General features: G+C 48.2%; 1 long non-coding RNA gene across 2 annotated transcripts; it reads left to right on the forward strand.

Annotated features, from left to right (window-relative positions):
- The first annotated feature begins 1,530 nt into the window (after positions 1-1,530).
- LOC128112251 (uncharacterized) lies at positions 1,531-22,056 on the forward strand. 2 transcript variants are annotated; one of them, XR_008218923.1, is made up of 3 exons: positions 1,531-1,610; positions 16,989-17,125; positions 21,130-22,056. It is a non-coding gene; the product is annotated as an uncharacterized LOC128112251 (long non-coding RNA). The 2 variants fall into 2 exon arrangements; XR_008218922.1 differs by lacking the exon at positions 1,531-1,610 and adding an exon at positions 11,289-11,589.
- Positions 22,057-22,653: the final 597 nt, after the last annotated feature.

The following is a 22,653-nucleotide window of genomic DNA, read 5'->3' on the forward strand; positions in this document are numbered from 1 at the left end:
TCCTTCTCGTTTAAATTATTTTATCACAGCCACAGGAAATGAAAGTGAGATAAGCGCAGAGAGGTTTATTAAAACTATCCCCTCTAGTTTTTTTTTTTTTGGTGCATGTTTGAATATTTCTGTCATGAAAAAAGTAGGAAAGAAAAATAGTCATGTGGCCGGGCGGTGGTGGCGCATGCCTTTAATCCCAGCACTCGGGAGGCAGAGCCAGGCGGATCTCTGTGAGTTCGAGGCCAGCCTGGTCTCCAAAGAGAGTTCCAGGAAAGGCTCAAAGCTACACAGAGAAACCCTGTCTCAAAAAACCAAAAAAAAAAATAAAAAATAAAAAAAAAATAGTCATGTGTCTAATACCTACCTCCGGGTTTTTATGTTTAGGGAGTGGATTTAATATGCTTAACTAAAGCGTGTAAGGTAATAAGATTACTAAATTACTGTGACAGGAGAGCAATTGAACTTTTAACATGGCTCTTCAGTGCCATAGTCCAAAGATGCAAATCATGTGAGCCCTTCATTCTCAATCCAGACTTGAGAAGGGAGACTCTCGTCATCAGCTCCCCCGCAACTCACGACCCATGTCTAGAGTTGTTCCCAACTCTTGGCCCACTTCTGGTAATTATTCCCTTTTCTTTCCCAATAATGTTTTATAATGCCAAAACATTGCATCATGCTTAAATATGAGCTCAGTTGCACTGATTCCTAGATCTCATCACTTTTCTATGAGCTGACATGGCATATCGAATGCATCCTGTTGAATACAGGAACTAGTAGGGGTTCCGAGAGGCTAATTGGATTTGGTTAGCTAGTTCTTCCTCCTAGCTGCGCCTCCTTACAAACGTGCAGAACGCAGTGAGCATCTCTGACGTGGTGCTGGGTTCAGTGCCCTGGCGATGGTACAGGGTACCCCAGGCTGCAGAGCTCTCAATGGGGGACGGCTTGTAGCCAGGCAGGTTGCTAAGGGACAGAAGGAGACTCCTGGTTGGCCATTCAAATGGCAGAAGTTTCTTGCCTTCCCCTAATTTACGTCATCAAGACTACGGAGCAGCCCACCTCTTTCCAGCGCATCCCCATTTCTCTGTAGTCTTTCTGCTTCTCCTTTCTGGTTTTCGATTCCAGTTTTCTTTGTTCCTTAATCTTTCTGGAGGATTTTTCATAGAGCTTTCTGTGGTTCTGTTCTATTGCATAAATGGATGCCAGTGTGTCTGTTGGGGGCAGCATGCTGTCACTGGGAAGGGATTGGAAGTGGGTGGATGCTGGCCAGCCCATGTCCCTGCTAAGGTGCAGCCTAGGGGCATATCCACCCCTCACCCCAGTGGTGTCAGCTGCCTTGGCTAGCTGCGTTTGTCACATGTCTGTCAACGTGCAGAAGCCCTGTTTACCTGTTCACACAGCCATTACTCACCTCTTCCCACGTACCCCCCACACTTGCACACAAAGCCTGAGCGTAGCTTACAATTTTTTTCTTAAAAGAACCTTCCCCCAAGCCCATTCTAAAATGTCAAGTGTTTCAGCTTTGAGAAGGAAAAAAAAAAAAAGAAAAAAAAAAAAAAGAAAGCAAGCTGAAAAAAACATGACTCATGACAAGGCCGACAAACAGATCTGAAGGTATGCTGGTGAGTCACTCTGAGACCCTGGGGGTGAGGGCCAGCAATGGAGACCGGCAGGAGAGCAGCCAGTAAAATTCCACTACTCTTTGGAGCAGAGTAGGAGGTAATTCAAAAAGCCTGGGATTTTTCCAGCCCTAATTTCATGTAGGACTCTGGGTACTCTTAGGTATGTTGATTTACCCAAGAAATCAACAAGAATGATTATTAATAATGAAAAAAAAAAACCCCACCCCACATTATTATCTTTCTTTGCCCAGTGCCATGTCGAACCAGCCCTGTCTGCCTCTGCACACTAGCGAGGCTGCTGGATTGTCTTGAAGGGTATTGGGTTGCTAAGCAACAGCGCTGGCAGCATCCATCATGCCCAGCAATGTCAACCCCTGAGCGTGGCCAACAGAGCACATTGGCGTCCCTCCCCCGACACCCTTCCTCAGCCTCCCCACCCCCTATGAAAATGCTAATTTGCATCTTGGGGACAGGAGCTGTGCCAGGTGATCCTGGGTAGAAACGCCTCAGTGCGACGACTGAAGTGCAAATATTGTTTTTAGTTGCAAGACAGAACGTGTGACGTCGCTGCAGATACAGGGCCATTTGTGAAAGCGTTTCATCTTAGCCATGTGTAGGTGCGATGAAAAGTCGGTGTGTCAAACGCATCCTCCTGTCTTCTGTCTTTTAATCATTTTTTCCCCCTGTCTGCCCACACGGCATCTTATTTATGCCTGTTCTCCCTGTCTCCCTCCCTCTTGTTACTGTGGTCTCTTGGTGATGGAGTTATTGTTTGTGCGTAGGGACAAGAGGAAGTCTGTTTCTCGAGGTGAGAAGGCCCCGTTGTTATGGTTGGAGGCTACTCTTTACAAGGCTTTTCGGTGCGTTAATTTTGCTCCAGAAATGCTTGTTTTGGGGAGTGGGTCTCCATTGGTGCACAGCCTGTCTGTGCCTTTCACTCCTTGTCAATAGGCAGTCATCGGAGTGAGCTGGTAAGGGGCCAGAGGCAGCAGTGTGGCAGACAGGAAGGGACTGGCTTTAGACGAGACCCAGATCCTTTCTCCTCTCCCAACCCACTCTGGCATTTCTACAAGTGACTGCATTCTGTGACTTTGCTGAGGAGACACAAACAAATGTCTATTCACCCCAGATAGGCACCAATGACAGATGGAAAAAAGAGTCCATCCGAGTCCAGCTTGGTGAACCCATGGATTTATTGGGGTTAGTTGTAGGAGCATGGGGGCTCAAAGGTGGCTGCAGTTCCTGGGTGCCGTCCCTTCTACCAGCGGTGTCAAGTTGACAGCCAAGATCAGCCATCACAGGTGTTTAAGATGTCAGCTGGCTCAGGAAGTCTAACACCCACCACCCACCCCACCCCCACCGCCGCCCAGGAGATGCAGGGCAGCCTCTGCACTGGTAACTGGGGTCTACACAAGTGATCTTGGTTAGAGGACTGGTTACAAGCAAGCACTTCTTCAGGCTCCTGGCCCAGTGGCCTTTCTTCCTGGTCCTTTATGAGATCTGTTGCCTTCCTCCTTCCCTCCCTCCCTCCCTCCCTCCCTCCCTCCCTTCCTTCCTTCCTTCCTTCCTTCCTTCCTTCCTTCACTTTAAGTCAATAGGTTTTGGTTTTCTTTTGACTTGGGCTTACGGTTCCAGAACGACAGAATCCATCATGGTGGAGAAGGCCTACCCCAAGATGCCAAAGCCTTTTTAAAGAATCATTTTTTATTTATGTATATGTGTGTGTGGCTGGGTAAACTTACAGGTACCATGTGTATGCAGATGCCTGCAGAGGTCAGAGGGCATCTATTGTCTTGGAACTGGAGTCATTGGCTGTTGCGAGCCACGTAATGTGGGCGTTGGGAACTGAATCCCAGCAAACGTTCTTAACTATTGAGCTGTGGTTTTTTACTCTTTGGGGGTCCGCCAGCCAGCTCTCAAATAAATTACGCATGGAGGCTTATTCTTAGTTACGAATACCCTTGGCTCGTTTCTTGCCAGCTTTTCTTAACTTTAAAGTATCCCTGTTTACCTTTGGCCTTGGGGCTTTTCCTGTTCTCTTACTTCTGTAAATCTTACTCTTACTCTGTGGCTGGCCGTGTAGCTGGGTGGCTAGCCCCTGGAGTCCTCCTCCTTCTCTGGCCACTTCCTTTTTCCTCCTCCCAGATTTCTCCTTCTATTTATCCTCTCTGCCTGCCAGCCCCGCCCATTTCTCTCTCCTGCCTCACTATTGGCCGTTCAGTTCTTTATTAGACCAGTGAGGTATTTTAGACAGGCACAGTAACACAGCTTCACAGAGTTAAACATAACTCTGTGAATGCAACATAAACAAAAGTAACACACCTTAAAATAATATTCTACAACACTGAGCCATCTTTCCAGCCCCGGGAAAACCTTTTTATTGAACCACAGAGAAGCAGTCAGCATAAACTACAATCCGTGATGACTGCTTTCTCTATCAGAAAGGTGTGGCTCTGAAGAAGTTCACATGGGAGCCAAGGGCAGAGAAGAAGGTGGGCTTGCCTCTCCCAGAGCCGCTCAGTCAGTGACCCTTGGCAGCCAAGGTCTCAGCCCTGCTCAGAGCAACCCAGGCCGGATAGAGGTGAGTGACAGATGACAGGGGACTCCAGACAAAGATGTCAACCTCAAGTTCCCAGAGGCGGGTCCCGAGAGCCATGGAGTTGGTGTCCAGTCAGGGAGCAGACCACACTGGGCTGTTGTACTCCTGCGACTCTCGGCAGACAAATGCAGGGAGGGAGAGATCATTCTACACCATCCTCCCCCGCCTTTTGGTGACCAAGAAAAGTGCTTCCTCGTCCCCCTCTGCCGTCCTTTTCTTTCCCTTTACAACCCAGCATCTGTAGTCTGCAGAAACAGCGCCAGGCAGAACCTTCGTACGTAAGTGAGAACACGGAAGGATAGCAGGGCATACTGTGCACTACATGATCAATAGCACGTTTCTTGAACAATGTGCTCTGGGCGTACAGCCTTTTGGAGGAAGAGCTGAGGTCAAATGACAGGGAACAAAATGTCACACCATCAGGCACACACTGGTGTGGTGGCATTCCCAGGTGAGGTAGGTGTCTGCAGCCTGGCTCTGTCAAAAGGACATCTGCATTTACGAGCTCACCCAGGAAATTTGAATGGTCTCCAGTTTTTGGATGCAACGAACCTTGCTTCACCAAACATTCTAGTGCATGAATTGTGGTTGAACATAAGAGTTCTGTAGGATAAATGTTTAAGAAAAAGGGTCGGATCTAGTATGCACAAGCTCAGATTCAGAAGACATGGCTAAGCAGTTTTCCAGAGTGATTGCCTGTTCGAAACCCCGGTATATGAGCATTCCTGTGGCTCCACGTCTTACCCAATATTATTATCTTATCTTTCATATTTTGCATCTAGTAATGGAATTTACAGGCCCATGGGCTTTAATATGTATTGGAGTGTGTGTGTCAGGCTACCACTGTGGCTACTGAAGAGCTGACTAGGGACCACCCTCACGTTCACTTTTTTTTTTTTGTTTTGTTTTGTTTTTTTGTTTTTTTGAGACAGGGTTTCTCTGTGTAGTTTTGCGCCTTTCCTGGAACTCGCTTTGGAGACCAGGCTGGCCTCGAACTCACAGAGATCCACCTGGCTCTGCCTCCCGAGTGTTGGGATTAAAGGCGTGCGCCACCACCGCCTGGCCACTCTCACTCTTATAGTGGCCATTTAAGGGAGATTCATTGCCTTGTCCCACTGAGATGAGCCGAGGACATCGTTTCTTTAATTGATCAGTGTATCTACTGTCATTCTCAATATTTGAAAGCACGACTATAGTGAGGACTGAGCTGTTGTTCCCAAGGGAAGCAGGGCTAGCCCCTGGGAACATTTTCATCAAAGCATCAATATGATTTTGTTTTTGTTTCCTATTTGCTTTGTATTATCTATTTATTAACATTAAGCTCACAACTAACAACACTAACAGGCATTTTCCTCCTAACATCTTCCTGCACTTAGAAACTCATGATACTGGATAGCCCTTCAGCATTTTAAATAGAAATCACCAAAAAACGAGAAAGGTGGGCTGGGGGTGTAGCCTGCAAATATAGGGCTTTCTTAATGTGTGCCTGGAATTGGGTTCAGTTCATAGCAACACACACACACACATGCACATGTGCAAAAATTATTTCCTTGTTTGACCTCAGCTTGAAAAGTTATCTTAGGCAAGTCATTTCCCCCCCACTTGTCCACACCTGACAGAGAAAGCACCCTGAATATTGGTTTAGGGGTTTCAAATAAACCAGTAAGTAGGAAGATCCAAGTACTTGGAATCTGTGAGAGGAAAGATTGTCTGTGTACTGCCTCTTTGCTAAGTGCTCAGGGAGCTGTGCACAGAGCAGTCAAATGTATGTGCCCTTTGCTCCCAGAGTGCCCAAGTCCAGGATAGAGCCAGAGAACAAAGCGACAACTTGCTTTGCAAACAAATAAACCCAGCCTTGCAAACCGTCGACGGGACCCTAAGGGCAGCGGAAGGGTTTAGTGTTGAGCCTGGTGGAGAACCGGGTGTTTGGAAATGACCTGTATGAAATGATCTGTATGAAATAGCTAGCTAGCTGTGTAACAAGAAGTTCCAGGACCTGTGTTTGCCACGGCCCTGTGACAGGACGCTCAGCGTGCTCACCATGCTCACCGTGCTCAGCGTGCTCAGCGTGCTCAGCGTGCTCAGCGTGCTCACCGTGCTCAGCGTGCTCACCATGCTCAGGTTCCACACCCTAATTCTCCTGGTTACTAAAAACACACTTCCAGCTGAGCGAGCGTCCCAGGCAGCTGCTTTGCTAGCTCCTGTCTCTCTCTGGTTGTCAATCAAGCTTCCCCACCATCCTAATTAAAATACAAACAAGGGCACCCTTCCACCCCCACTCCGTTTCTGCATCAACTTCTGCATTGTACCATCATTCTTACATTTCGTGTTTTGTGCTGATTTGTGCATATATGTGCTTCTTATGTAAATTAAAAAAATAACACCCTGCAGGGGGTCCTCTGCACCCATGGGTTCCGAATCCGCAGATTTAGTCAACCATGATTTAAAAACATTTGGGGGGAAATTATGTGTCTGTACTGAACAAGTACGGGTTTGTCTCTTGTGGTTCCCTGTTCAATGTAACAGCTCTTTGCATAGCATTTAGATTGCGTGAGGCACCAGAAGTAACCTAGACATGTTATAAGGGACACAGGAGGATTAACGTGCAAACACCATGCCGTTCTACACAGGGAACTTGAGCATCTGCAGATTTTGGTATCCAAAGGGGATCCTGGAAGCAATTCCCAGGGTGGCAAGGGACAATCAGATATTGCTTGTCACCTATCATTTCTTCATTTCTCTTCGTCATCTATAATGGTATGAGTGTTGTTTGTTACCATTGTTTCCTTTATTCCCAGGACACTGCTGTCACAGGCTTTACTGTCCCTGTCCTCAATTCCTGGTGACTGTTGAACAAGCCCCTCTCTTTGCATTTACTGTACTATGTAGGTAGCCGGTCCTGTCTGCCAGGTACACAGTGGACACTCAGTAAGTCCCTTGCCGAATGAACGCCGGGGGTGGAGCAGATGCAAGATAAATGGCTGTGGACTGCCCAACTGAATGGAAGAAGCGTGAGGGCTCATTCGTTCAGTTATAATTCACCATTCGTTTATGATTTTCAAGTGAAGCATCCTTTGGTGATTCTGGGGGAGTCTGGGATAGAACAGCCAACCAATTTCAACCATAGAACAAAGGAAATTTCTTCCACTTGTGGACATTAGAGGGGTCAATGTCTAAGCCTAGAGGGGAAGTGTATTTGAGTTTAACCCATTGATAAATGTACTAGATAGGATGAGAATATGGCTGACCCTTTGTACAGGAGCAACATCTGTGATCTAGCATTCCAGACTTTTTGCTTATGTACATAAAAAAAAGACTTCATGGGACAAGGGTTCGAGGGAGGTTAGCCCAGGAGTTGTGGGCGCTGACTTCATTCTGGCTGCTTTCTGCTGAAGTTGGGGTGTTGTGTGGGCCAAGCTGCCCCACGCTCCAGCTTCTCCCATTTGGTCATTTGGTGACCCTTGAGTCCAGGCTGGTGTCTGCACTGTACACCAGGAGCTTGCTGCCCATGGGAGCCTGTGTAGCGTGTTGACCAGCGGTCTGGATGAGAGGCCTATGGGTGGATATAAGAATCCAAATGGTTGTTGGGGATCACCAAATACTTGTGACTTCTGTAGAAATCAGGATGATTTTATTGTTATTTTTTAGACAGGGCCTTGCAATCCAGCCCAGGCTGAGCTCAAACTGTTCGTCCATAGCCCGGGGGAGGCAGCTCCCATGATGCCTGCCTCCCCTTCAGGAGTGTCCCTTCAGGGCTGCTTCTGTTGGCACACAGCCCCTGCCACCTTCCTCAGCCCCTTCCTATCTCGGGACGAGCTGCACTTGGCTCCCAGTCACCACGTTGCTGTGGACGTCTCCCGGGTAGAACTGAGTTACGAAATAGCAGGAATGGGGATGAATCCTTCACAAGGGCCAGGGGCGAACCCCAAGTCGGGCTGGAACTACCGAGCTCTGAAGACAGCTCACGGAGATACCCTCAGGTCTGTCGACACCTCAGACCAGAGCCCAGGCACAGAAATGGAAAGTGCTTCAACTCCTGATACAGATTCTAGAAACCTGTGGAGTAATAGGCAAATCCATTTTGAGTAATACCTTGTATAAGAAAAAAAGAAAAGGCCCCTGTCAATCAGAGGCTGAGTTTTGTTGTACACAAAGATGGCAGTTCATGTGGAGACGCAATTTAGAAGCGCTTAGGTATGCGTATTTGGCATCCTAGGGGAGGGGCTGGTGATGAAACCAGAAGCTGCAATTTTCATCCTGCAAAATAGGAGCAGGCCTTAGTGGGAGACTTGCAAACATTGCTGTAGATACACATAAGGTGATAACATCTCTAAATATTTGACCTTACCATTGTCCTTGTGGCTTTACTTGAAAATGACCGGGGACAGTACCCAGAATTCTTAGAACCTATAAAACTGCAAATATTGGGATATATATAGATATAGACATATCTATATCTATATAGATATATCTATATCTATATATATATATATTAGACAGAACAGGAAAGGCGGCTCAGTGGGTAGAGTACTTTCTGTGTCAGCAAGAGGATTTGTGTTCGGATTCCCCAGCACCCACATAAAAGCTGGGTGCAGTGGTGTGCGCTGTAACCCCAGGTTGTGGGGCAGACACAAGCAGATTGCAAAGACTTGCTGGTCCTCCCGCCTAGCTGAAAAAGAGGTTCAGTGAGAGACCCCGTCTTAAAAATGAGGTGGAGGGTGACAGAGGGAGACATGTGAGGTCAACCTGTAGCCTCCCCATGTGCACCCATGAGCAAGCGTGCACGCGCGCACGCGCGCGCGCACACACACACACACACACACACACACACACACACACAGAGAGAGAGAGAGAGAGAGAGAGAGAGAGAGAGAGAGAGAGAGAGAGAGAGAGAGAGAGATCTAAGGAATTAAACATTGCTGTCAGTTTGCAAGCATGCTTGCTTACATTTAGACCTTCCCCGGTGTAGTGAGATCTTTAGGTGGCAAGTCAAAACAAACAACAAAAACCTGAACCCAGCTCAGAAAACAGAAGGGACATTGATCTCGTGATGGCTTCTCTTCTTAGAGAACAGAGGGTGGTTTTAGGCTGCCGAATGTGATGTACGCCGATGGTGCCACTTTCCACGTAACAGTCTAGAGGGTGGCAGTTCATGGCCGCCTGCAATGCTTCCCTTTCCTCACTGTGTCTGAGGAGACCGACGGTTCTTGTCGTCTTTCAGCAGTAGAAGTTTGCATTGGACTATGGGGTGAAGGGTGATTACAGCACCATTTCTTTCAAGGAAAGGTAATGATGTCATTCTCATCACTTCTAACTATACCTATTGAAGAGTTGACCTACTGCAGAGTACTCTGGGAAATGTAGTCCTCAGCCAGCCAGCCTTATCCAGTAAGATGCTATCCACATTGTCTAAAGTGTCTCAGATTTTGGATTTCTTCATATTTTGGAATATTTGCATATACTAAAGAAAACTTGGGTGGTGGGGCTGGGATACATTCTAGATACAAAATAATGTATGTTTCATATATGCCTTATTGTGCATAGCCTGAGGGAAGTTTTTATACAATATTTTCAATAATGTGTATGAACCAGCAAAGTAGAAATTCTGAATTTTCGAGGGTCTCAAATTTCAGATTAAGGATGCTCAGCCTGTACCTCTGCAGGATAGAAGAGCAGAAATTTGAGGGGGAGCCTGTAGCCTCTGGAGGCACTCAGGACCTCACAGAAAAAGCAAAAGTGATCATTACCTCTCGAAAGGGCTTTTTGCCAGGTTCCCTGAGCAGCAGGCCCATTGTCCAAAGCCAAATTCCCCTTGAAGCAGAAGGCAATTTAGGAAATGACACAGGCCCCCCCGGCTGACTCATACTCTGAGCATCCTGGAGAGAGAAGCAGCATACACCCATTTGGGGTTTGGGGCTTAGCGTCTAATAATAATAATGACTTTGGCATGAAGAACTTCCTGAGGGTTAATGAATGACTGGCTTGGAGTAATAGCCCAAATCGCTGCCGAAGCCCATCAACTCTTCCCAGCGCCGTATTAATCTACAGGAAACTTTTCGTGCACCCAGCGGCTCCTGCTTCAACCTTGCACAGTGAGAATGAATGGATGTGTCATTGGAACGTGGGGAGAAAGAACTTGGTCACTATAGTGTGTGGTCAACATGCAGCTTTTCTTTTTCCAGGCACATTTCCTGCACTTCCTTTTCTTTGTTATTTTTGATGAGGCAGCGGCGGCAGTGGCTGCGGCAGCCGGCAGCTGGCGGCTCTCTAGATTAGCTCCAACCCTCCTGCCCTTCACTTTGCACGGCTCTTCGGTACCTAGGTTTGCCTTTCCAGCTGGTGTGGGAACTCCATCAGGCAGAGTCAGCCAGGGACTCCCAGCTCCACAGAGCCCGGCGACAGCAACTGCTCTGGAACTGCTTGTTGAGTGGTTCTTAACAGAATACGGACCAGAGAGACGGCTTGCAGAGGACCTGGGTTTGGTTCCCATCATGGAGGTCCCACGGAATAACTTGCTTGTAACTGTAGCTTAGGGAACCTGACGCCTGTGGCTTCTGAGGACACCTGCACTCGTATGTGCCACCTCCTCAGACACATAATTATCAAATAAAACTCTTAAAAAAAATGAACTTAACGGAACAGTGACAACATTTTAAATGGTCCAGCGGATTGTTCAAAGCATACCCGAGGGAACGGGTATGTAGCTGTATTTAAGGCATTGTGTTTTCAGTTCATTAAGATCCAATCAGAGTTTCCCAAAAGAAGCTAGAAGCAGAGAGGCAAAGATAGAGAGGTAGCTCCTGATGAGGATGTCTGATGCTGTCCCAGTGCTGGGGATGTGTTGGGACGAGTGGTCACCCCTGGGCTTGCAGGGACCTCTGATTACCCCTAGCCAGGGAGTCATTGACCAAGGTTTGTGGATGGTGGCAGCTTTTTTTCTGCCATGCAACTTAATTTTTCTGTTCTCTCTCTCTCTCTCTCTCTCTCTCTCTCTCTCTCTCTCTCTCTCTCTCTCTCTCTCCTCCCTCCTCCTCTCTCTCTCTCTCTCTCTCTCTCTCTCTGTGTGTTGATCAGCATCTGAGGGGACTTGCCAAGCACAAAGGCAAGAAGATGTGAGTGCTGAGCCAAGCCATCACTAGCCTGTCTCATCACTTGGTGAGCTGAGCAGTACAGTGGTGCCGGCCGGACCCAGCTGCTGGGGGATGACTACCTAATGTCACAATGGTCTCCAAGCTGCGAGTCGCAAGGCCTCTCCGCTCCCAATGAGAACAGAAGACTGAGGGCCCAGACCAAGGCCTTGTTGGTGCTGATGGAAGTGCCAGTGACTTTTAAACCCCTGTGGAGAGTGAGTTGGAGTAGGAAGCCAGCAGACCTAGGGAGGTGGGTATCGGATTGAGGGCTCAGAAATGCCTACTTCCTCCTGCTGTGTTTATGAGAGCTGATAAGAGGACTTCAGAATCTGGGGGCAGAGCCTTGGAAAAGGATGAAGGCGGGTAATCAAGCAGGGAGAACATTCCAACCTCATTTCCCAGAGTTTGTTAGATGGCATACTGTTGTCTTCTCCGGCCTTGGAATTTTTCACTTTTCTGTTTTCAACCAAGGCCGTAAGATGTGTTGTGAACTCTCAGGTAATGTGAAGTCATCATATGTAAGCAGTTACCAACCAGACATGTGTTTACATGTAGACATATAGTGAAGTCGAATTTCTCTATCCAAGAGAGTAGGGTAGAGGAGGAATTTTCATATATGAGAAAAGCATCGATGGGCTGGACAGACGGCTCAGGTGGGATATTGCCTTCTGTGTCAACACAAGGACTTGAGTTCGGATCCCCAGCTCCCCCAGCAAAACCAGGCATGGCATAGTGGCGTGCATCTGGAACCCTAGCACGGGGAGGTGGAAGGAGCAGGGTGGGCAGATCTCTCAAGCTCATTGGCTGGCCAGCGAGCCTTGCTGAATGAGTGAGTTCCCATTCAGTGAGAGACTCAGTCTCAAAAAATAAGATGGAGAACCGTGAGGAAAAGACCTGGTGTTGCCATCTGGCCTACAGGGCTGTACACATGCTCCTGCACACACATCCCTATGCATACGTGAACACATGCGCGTGCGCACGCACACACACACACACACACACACACACACACACACACACACACACACGAGCAATACAGACAGGTGTTATAGTAAATTCCTTCTTCAAGTAAAAGGGCCAGACACTGTAATACTTTGCACCTGGAAGTATTGCAAAGTATACACTGCAAAGTATCTTTCTTTGTAGCTTTGTAACTCACGGAGCCTTTAAAGGCAGAGCCTCCGGAGGTCTTAGGTTGCTCTGAGGACTGTGGGGTACCCATCTCTTCCTCTCTCTTACTCACTGGTATTATGAGGTAAGCATCCCCCATTTCATGCTCCTTCTATGGTGTGCTACCTCACCCGACCTTTCAAACCATGGAGCCAACCAACGTTGACATAAACCTTCATGACCACGAGTCAGAACCCCTCCTCTCTTCTCCAGTTGGTTGTCTTAGGTACTTTGTTACAGTTACAGAGAGCTGGCGCACACAACCTTCCAGTGAGGTTTTAAAAACATCTGAGATGCTGGCTGGATATGATGGCGTATACTTACAATCTCAGCACTCAGGAGACTGAGGCAGGAGGCTATGAGTGTGGAGCCAATTTGAGTTACACAGTGGGAGCCATCTTCTAAACTATTTTTGGAGATTTATGTGCATGAATATTTTGCTTACATGTATGCATGTGTATCACATGTGTGCCTGGTGTCCCCAGTGGTCAGATGGGGCGTCAGATCCTCTGGGACTGGAGTTACAGATGACTGTGAACTGCCAGTGGGTGCTAGGAATTGAACCCCAGTCCTCTGTAAGAGCAACAAGTGCCCATAACTGCTAAGCCAACTCTCCAGGCCCACAACCAAAGAGAAAAAAGAATTTTTTTTTTTCAAATATAACTACTGATCAGACTGGACTCATAACCGGCAGCATCTGAACCATGCCTGGCCTCTCCGAGCTCAGACTGATGTTGGGGTCAAATGTCTTACATTCTAGGGTTTTTTACTTCTTTTTTTTTTTTCCCTCCAAACCTGAGAATGAAGGAGAAAATTTAATATGTGCTGGGAGAGCAAGGCCCAAAGGATGGACTCTGATATCAAAGTGACCAGCTTCCGTGAGAGACACACTCACCATCCCTCGCTTTCAGGAAATGCTCCCAGTGAACTCGGCCTTCAGGGCAGGCCCTGGTTGTAGCCGGTCTACTGACACAGTCATTAATCGGGCTGACAAAGGAGAGTGGCTTTGTGTTCTTTCCATCTCTTCGGTCCAGTCAGAACACGGACAGAACGATACTGCAGGATCGCGACTGGATGCAGAATGAAGAGTGAAAGCCGATGCCCTGAATTCGAGCTCACTGACATCCTTAGAAAGTTGCAAATGGCCCTTGCTTACACTGGTTCAGCTCACTGTGTTTGACACTAGGGAACTGTCTAAATCTGACCTTTGCAGTCCATGCAGGGCAACAGTGTGGCACAAGTCTCATGTGCAGCCTCAGGGAGAGCAGCTCCCAGGGCTGGCTGTGTTAAGCTCCGGTGCTCTATAGCTTGAGGGTATCGAATGCATTTTCAGTTTACAGTGTTTAATCTCACCATGCCCTTGTTGAGATGAAACACACTGTTAACTGTTACATTTAAGTCGAGAAGCACCTTTAGTGCTTCTGGCCCGGTGTTTCCTAGTTTTATGGGAGATGGGGGGATGGGTGTACTGTAGCTAGAATTTTCCTGCCTGGCCCACAGTCAGGACAAATCTCTCACCTGCCAGTCCCACAGCCCCTCAGACCCAACCAAGTAAACACAGAGACTTATATTGCTTACAAACTGTATGGCCGTGGCAGGCTTCTTGCTATCTACTTCTTCTATCTTGAATTAACCCATTTCCATAAATCTATACCTTGCCACATGGCTCGTGGCTTACCGGCATCTTCACGTGCTGTTTGTCATCATGGCGGCTGGCAGTGTCTCTCTGACTCAGCCTTCCACTTCCCAGCTTTATTCTCCTCCTTGTCCCGCCTATACTTCCTGCCTAGCCAATGGCCAATCAGTGTTTTATTTATTGACTAATTAGCAGCACATTTGCCATACAGATCATCCCACAGCAGTGTACTTCACACACACACACACACACACACACACACACACACACACACACACACACACACGCACGCTTACCTGTTTGTTTCCCTATGGAAACTCCACATTGCTGGAGACTTAGAATCGGCATCATCTGTACAAGAAAGAATGAGGCTTCGGATCAGATGGAGGGCGTGTGCTTTACCTGCTGGGTGACTTGCAGCAAGCCAGGAACGTTTCTGTTTACTCATTTTATTAGTTTAATGTGCTGTTGTAATGTACTCCCATGAACTTGTTGACTTAACACAGCACACAGCTATCTTTTTTTGTTTTTCATTCTGGAGGTCATAAGTTCAAATCAATTTTATTGATTCAAAAATCAAATATTGCCTGACTTACAGCATCTCTGAGGGCTCCTGGGAGAACGTTTCCTTGCCTTCCATCTGATGCTGTATTTTTTAATAATTAAAATTACTATTATTTGCATATGGATGTGTATGTACACATGTGTACGTGAGTGCCTGGAGAAGCCAGAAGAGGGTGTCAGAGCTCCTGGAGCTGCGGTTATGGGTGTTTGTGAGCCACCCGACATGGGGACTGGGCACTGACCTCAGGTCCTCTGAAGCAGCAGCAAGCCCTCAACCTCAGACCCATCTCTCCAGTCTCAATGCTACATTCCGTAGTGGAGGGTCGGTCTTTCCTTCTGTGCTCCCGGCCAATGGTACGGCATCTTGACCCATTGCCGTCTTTCCTGTAAAATCTCTTTCTGGGTTTTATTTAATTTTTGATATGTGATCCAGCCGCTTTCCCCAGACTGGTCTCCAAGCTCCTGGGTCCAAGAAATCCTGCTGCTTCAGTCTCCCGAGTACCTCGGATTATAGCCTTGGATTACCATGCCTGGCTTGCCGCCTCCTTATAAAAAGCATGTGGCTGTGTTTCGATCCCACACGATCTTCTAGAATATTTCTGTCTCAAGATCTTCGGCTTCACCCCACCTGCAAGAGACGTGGTCGAGAAGGTGATGGTCGCAGGCTGTAGGGATCAAGGTGTGGAGATCTCCGGAGGCCATTGTTCTTCCTGCAACTCTTACCTGTGAAGGGGAGTTAGCGATGCCCGTCTTAAAGGACCAAAGAGTTCTGAAGAGTTAACATTTATGAAAATACACAGAGTGGAAGTCAGTAGCTATCACTGAGTCTGGAGTGGGGGTGGGAGAGGGGGTTGACATCTCACTGCTATGGTCTCTGCCCTGATAGACATGCAGATAATGGAACAGCCATGGCTGGTGAGGCTTGGAGCCTGACCCTCCTGTGTCAGAGACCTCAAAGCGTGACTGACTGGGACGTGATGGGCTGAGACGTGACAGGACTGAGGCAAGATAGAAGGCACAGGAAGAGCTGGATGGGCAGGACCGGAAAAGACCATCTCATCTCATGACCTCACTCTGAGCGCCATGTAGGTGGAGGAGGATCTCCCAGCGGGAAAATGGTACCCCTCAGAGAGACAGGAGCCTGGAGATCCATCCTGGGGATGTGGTATGCTGAACTCTCCCTCTGAGAGACTTAGTGTGCTGCGGACCTCAGGCCTGCTGACAGTGGCAAGCATCAGTATTCTTTTGTGTGAGCTCTATCTTCAGCAGGTCCGTAATACTGTTTGAGAAGACACGTGACCAGTCCTACCTCTTTTGATCCCTGGTTCTCTTCCTCTGTACTTTACCCTTTAAGGACAGTGTATTATGAACACTTACAGATGGTATGTTTTCACTTTGGCCTGCTCCTGCTCTTCCATGCAGAATCTCCATCATCCCTGAAAAATTTATTTTTTTCTAGGAACTTCTCCATGTGTAGATCACAGAGAACACAGCTTGGTTTATTCTCTCGATGAATTTGACTCCTCCGTTGAGCCTCCGTTTTTCCATGTCATCTTCTGGGTCTCAGGTTTTCCCTAGGCACAGATACACATTCCAGGGGACTGGGAAATGCCAAGGCCTGTCCCCCTGATGTCCGCTGGTGTCGGTCCACACAAGTCACCAAAAATGAGTCCTCTGTTGGAAGAGCTTGAGTGACAGCTCAGCTCCTGTGTTCCTGACTCTATACTTGGTCCGCAAGAGCCTGGCACTGCTCCTGACCCCCAGAGGAAGCCAAGGCTGCTTCACCTGCTGCCATCTCACCTCTTCTGAGGGCTGGGCCTCCTCAGGTGTTTACCTGAGTGTCTGCTTGTGACCAGGTACCCAACAGGAACAAAGGAGGAGAGTCTATGGCAGAGAAGTGTTCAGGCCATGGCCGATTAGGATACAGAGAACTCTGTAAACTTTTAAAAGCCCGCCCTACAGGGTCCACTCCCACCAGCCAGGGCCCACTTCCTAAAGGCTCGCTCCAGAGACTCCAAAAATAGTACCACAAGCTAGGGATGACTGTTAAAAGCATGACCCTGTGGAAGACATTTTAGAGACAAATTATAACCCCAGGCAAAAACCTGTGGAGCCCCAACTGTTGGACTGTGCAAGGATGTCTGCTCCATAGCTGGCCTGGGGTGGGGTGCAGGGCCCTGCATCCCTGGGGCCCGCTGCTTCCTCTCAGTCTAGGAAGACCTGGTATCCTTTCAAATCTGTCATCTCAGAAGACTCTTGATGCTTTCTTTGTCCCTTAGATACTGAAACGCCAGGAGAGACCGTTCCCATGCACTGCCCACCTCCCCCACTGGGACACTGGGTGTCTAGTGGCCTGGCTGCTACCTTGAACAGCAAGGGGAAGAACAGAGGGCCAAGAGAACCAAGGGGATCCCAGGTAGGACCATCCTTTTGTTACTTCACTACCCTCCGGCCATGGGATACACTTACTTACACATAGATAATTAATTTTACAAGGCCTGTACATGTCTTTTTATTAAAAATAGTTTTGTTAGCTTGCAAAGAGTTAGGCTTAATTATGGCATTTTCAAACAACAGTTATTTTTTTCTCTCTTTTTTCTTCCCCACCCCTCTTCCTTCCCTGAGCTCTCCCACCCCCAGTATCCCATTTCCACATCTCATGGGATGCACCCCCCCGCCCCCCGAGTTTTCTCAGCATCGCTTGTTCCCTCTTAGGGTCCCCACCCTAGTCTTATAGTCTGTACCCAGTTAATAACATTGAGATCCACATGTTTGTCTGAAACAGAGTCCATTCCAGGTCCATCCTACACCCTCTGTTGTGTGCTAACTTAATAGATTACACATGACTTTTATTTTCTTCTCTTTAATTATGCATATTTTTTTGGTTTTTCGAGACAGGGTTTCTCTGTGTAGCTTTGCGCCTTTCCTGGAACTCACTTGGTAGTCCAGGCTGGCCTCGAACTCACAGAGATCCGCCTGTCTCTGCCTCCCGAGTGCTGGGATTAAAGGCGTGAGCCACCACCGCCCGGCTAATTATGCATATTTAAGAAGTATCTACACATGTTCTTGTAACACAATCCTATCCATATCTGTGGCTTGAAATAGCATCATAATGTGCCAATAATTCCAGTATTTTTATCTAGATCAGTCACTTGGGGTTCTTACAGGCATGGCCAACTGAAGCATTGAACCTTGGGATTTTAAGTTGACATTCTCCTCACTCTTGTCCCATTTTGTTTCAAAATGCTCTTTTCTGCCACCCTCCCCACCCCTACCCTTCCATCCCCCCACCCTTACCCTCCCATCCCCCCCACCCCCGGCAGGTAAGAAACCAGAGTGTCTCAGTAATCCTTGATTCCTTGCCCCAGACTTCCTGCCCAACCTAGGCAGCTGGGCTGTCTCTAATACACCTCCACTGCACACCAGGCCACCACCGCTACCCTGCCCCACGTCCACCACATGTTCTACTTATAGCACAGGACGGGACTGTCTTCCCGAGCCATGTCTTCATCGGTTGCTATGGAGACTGGGTGATTATTAAGCCGTGGTAAACAAACAGACCCTGGAGTGTTCTCACCTGGGCTCACCCTGGCAACGTGAACCAGCACCCACAACAGGGATTGTTCCCCGAGTGTCCACCCTGGCTCATAGCTACAAACTGGATCACTTTACTGAGTCTCCCTGGACATGGCATGCCCTTTCTGGTCAGTGGCCATGTGGGCTTCTCAGTGTCCAGGGGCAGGTGGTTCTCTCGACTCTTGGAGGTTTGTTCAGCGCCCCCGAAGCCCATTTCTCCTGTGACGTCAGGGCTTAGGCCTGGGTGGTGCCATACATGCTTCTATTCTGATGGCACACAGCCCAGTCACCTTAACACCCAACGATATCAAATGTCGCTTCAGCTCACGTTTCTCTTTTGTACTTCGGATCTTCCACACACGTGATGACCTATTCCCTTCCCTTCTCTCATCTGCTGGTGGAGAACGCTTTTGTGGTTTGGTGGGGTTTTCTTGTTCTACGTGTCTGCATTTCCCCTTCATTGTGTGCATGTGTGTGTGTGTGGGGGGGCCTGATGTAACCTCAGGTGTCATTTTTAGGCATCTTCTACCTTTTAAACTTCATTTGTATTTATTGAGACAGTGTCTCTCACTGGTCAGTGAACCCAGGGAACTGCCTGTCCCTACATGCCCTGTGCTGGGATTCCAAGAGCCTGCCACCACACCTGGCTTTTCTTTTCTTTTCCTCCTTTCTTTTAAACAACAACAACAAACAAAAACCAGGGCTCTGGGGTCACCCAGGTCACTGAGCCAAGCACAGTTCTGAATGAACTGTCTTCCCAGTTCCCACCTTCGTTCACCCTGGAAGGATAGTTTTCGCGGACAGAGGGGCTGGTTTTGTTTTGTTTGTTTGTTTTTCAAATGTAAAGTGCCATTTACTTTTGAATGGCTTTCAGAAGTCAGAGAGCTTCTTCAAAGAAAATCTTCTTCTTCTTCTTCTTCTTCTTCTTCTTCTTCTTCTTCTTCTTCTTCTTCTTCTTCTTCTTCTTCTTCTTCTTCTTCTTCTTCTCTCTCCCTCCCTCCCTCCCTCCCTCCCTCCCTCCCTCCCTCCCTCTCTCTCTCTCTCTCTCTCTCTCTCTCTCTCTCTCTCTCATTTTACTCAAGTTGCGGTGGGGTTTTCCTTCCTTCTTCCCAACCTTGCACATCACCCTGTCTTCTGTACCTCTCTCTCTCCTGATACTCCATGTTCACTAAGTGCTCCCTGTGTATTCTGCTGCCCTCTATGTCTCCAGCTTCTGCTTCACCTGCCCCCTTCCCGGCCCGCCCCCCCCCCTCCTCCTGTAAGCTTCGTTTTTATCTGCTTAAACTTCAGCAGTTTCTCTGTTCAGCTGTGCTCAAGGTGTAGTAAAAACCATCCGTTCGGGCTGTCATTTTAGTTATGACACTTCTCCCACCTGAAAGATTTGGGGGTTCTTACTATGAACTGTGCGGAACTTTCCATGGTTTGAGTTCCTTGACTGTTTCTTTGAATACAGCAGGCAGGGTTGGTTTTGTCTGTGCATAGTATTCACGCGCCTGGAATCTCGGGAGTGCGTCCGTTCTCTCGCAGCTGGTTCTTAGTCACCCTGTCGTGTCTTCTTGCACATCTGCAGTCTTTGAATATCTTCAACTCCAGTTGTTTCTGGGCATATCCAGGGACCCCAACACTCAGGTTCATGGTTGTGACATGTCCACTGTCCCCTGGCCACTGGTCCTTCCTCTCTTGGCCTGCTGTCCTTCAGCAATCGGCAGAGCTCTGTGGGATTACCAAGTCTGGCCTCCAGTGGGGACTGTCTCCTGTTGGTCATGGTCACTGTCTCAGGTGACCAGCGCTCACCCCTAGGGTGCACACTGAGTTCTCAGAGGTTTACACGGATTCCACATCCCCTGGAGTTCTCAGAGAACTGGTGTCTCGGAGTCCTCTGTGCACCAGCGGGGAAGGGAGGGGACCGGGACGGGAGTTGCAGATTTTGAAATTTTGGGTGAAGGCAGTCCTTTCCATTTTTGCTTGTAGTTTCTCTGGCTAGGTATCACAGGAGGGAACTCAGATCCCAGAGCATGAAGAAATCATCTTTCTTCCATTGGCAAGCTGGTTGGCTCTGCTTCTCTGCTTGATTGCCCGTGGAGATTAGCTTTTTGAGGGCTCACCTTACACCCCAACAGGCATGCTCAAGCTCGCAAGAAGATAGGAACAGAGTGTACAGGTGGGGGTGTGAGGGTTGAGTTGAAGTGAGCCACAGTTTTCTCTTCACAAATTACCCAACACCCCCTCCCCCCGCACCATGTCTATTTTTGGTTTAGGTGCCTTCAGGCTGTCTTTGGAAAAAGCACATGAACTCCTTTGAGTCCCCTGGTTCCACTTGGTAAATTTCCTTCAGCCAAGCATTGAGAAGTGATGGCTGTCTTCTCACTCCCTCCTTAGCCTCCAGGGCTGTGGTGCTGGGGGGAGGGGGGAGGGGGAAGCCTGTGGTGCTGGGGAGGGAGGCCTGTGGTGCTGGGGGCGGGAGGGGGGAGGCCTGTGGTGCTGGGGGCAGGGAGGGGGGAGGCCTGTGGTGCTGGGGGCAGGGAGTGGGGAGGCCTGTGGTGCTGGGGATGGGGGAGGGGGGCTGTGGTGCTGTTGCACCTCAGTGGCTCTGCGTCAGCAGCCAGCTGGCACCGTCATGCTCTCCTGGCATATTCAGCCCCTGTGTGCTCTCCCTAAGGGTGAAAGTCACTCCATTTTTACTGTTAGAACAGAACTCCAGGATTCTAATGCCACCCAAGTGTGCGAGGAGGGTGACGACATCCTAGAGTCTACTGTCAGGGTGAATAAAGTGATGACGACTTCTCTGGGGTCAATGTCTTTTTCCAAGGACGAGATTTCTCTGTTCTTGCATGTTTCCCCCAGGATGCTCAGTTCTGGAAGATGCCCATCACTGTGGTCTTCCTCTGGGATGGGTGGCATTGGTCCTGATGCTGTGCTGACAGCTGACAGAAGAGAGGAAAAACAAAGCATCAATTGTCAGTGTGAATTGAATTTCAATCCTCAAAAAATTTGAGGAGAGAATGGACTACAACTTTCAAAGCTGACAGAATGTTCGAGTAGGAGGGGACCCATGGCACACCAGCTTGTACTTTTACCAGAAAGAAAAAGAAAACAACAAAAAACAAGGCCCAGAGAGGAATGTGTCTTCCCCAAGGTCACAGAGCAAGCACGTGGTGGCATTGGTCACTTGGGTGTTCCGACCAAGGCCAGAAGAATCTTCATCTGTGGTTGGAAGAAACAATAAACAGCTTGTGTTTGACTTTTGAAATCATGCTGACACTAAAGTTCACTCCACAGAGTGCTTCGTCATCTTCCCTAACACCTCACTGGACTTAACATGGACCGTGCCAGTTTTTGGGGGTGTCTGAAGGCACCCTGTTTTCTAGGGTAGAAGTTGGATTTATTGAGCAATAAGAAGGTAGTCTGGGGCTTCTAGGGACCTCTGCCCTTGTCTTTGCGTATGAGGCAGCATCCTGGGCTCCCATTCATGCTTTCTACAGGTCATTCTGCACACACCACGTTTAGTGTGCAACTACTGTGTACCAGGAGTTCTGTGACGAACAAAGCAGATGAGTTCTACCTGTAAGGGAGAGAGTGAGAATGAGAACACAGGATCATGTCACAGAGAGGACACACAGGATCACGTCACAGAGAGGAGAGGGCATGGAGAAGGTTGCAATTCAGAAGTTAGGGGGCACTCCCTGGGCAGAGACTTTCGTGGGTGGGCGTGCAGGTCATGAGGACAGTGGAAACACATGTGTTGTTACTCAGAAGGCAAGCGTGACTGCAGTTGAGGGAGGGAGGGAGAGGAGGCAGGCCGGAAATGAGGTCACACATCATATCAGGTGCAGAGAACATAGACTTGGGTTCAAAAAGAAAAGCTGGTGAAATGCCGAAAATACAAGTATGAAGTTTTTGAGTTTTTTTTGTTTTCTTTGGTTTTTCTCTGTGTAGTTTTGGTGCCTGTCCTGGATCTTGCTCTGTAGACCAGGCTGGCCTCGAACTCCCAGCCTGAATTTATTTATTTATTTATTTATTTATTTATTTATTTATTTATTTATTTATTTATTTATTTATCTATCTATCTATCTATCTATCTATCTATCTATCTATCTATCTATCTATCTATTTATTTATTTATTTTTGGTTAGTGCTGGGAATTGAACCCAGGGGCCTTTCACATGCCAGAGAAGAACTTTACCACTGAGTTGCATCCTACCCTGGTTTTTATGAGATAGACTCAGTGTGTTGTTCATCTTGGCCTCAAAATCACAATCCTGCTGCCTCTGTCTCCCCGATGCTGGATTTACAGATCTGGGTCACCGTGCCCAGCGTCTTATATGTATTCATGTGTGTGCACACGTGACTGTGTGTGTTTGGAAGCCA

This window comes from Peromyscus californicus, unplaced genomic scaffold, assembly GCF_007827085.1.
Source record: "Peromyscus californicus insignis strain IS unplaced genomic scaffold, ASM782708v3 Scaffold_16__1_contigs__length_79575227, whole genome shotgun sequence".
NCBI classification, from domain to species: Eukaryota; Metazoa; Chordata; class Mammalia; order Rodentia; family Cricetidae; genus Peromyscus; species Peromyscus californicus.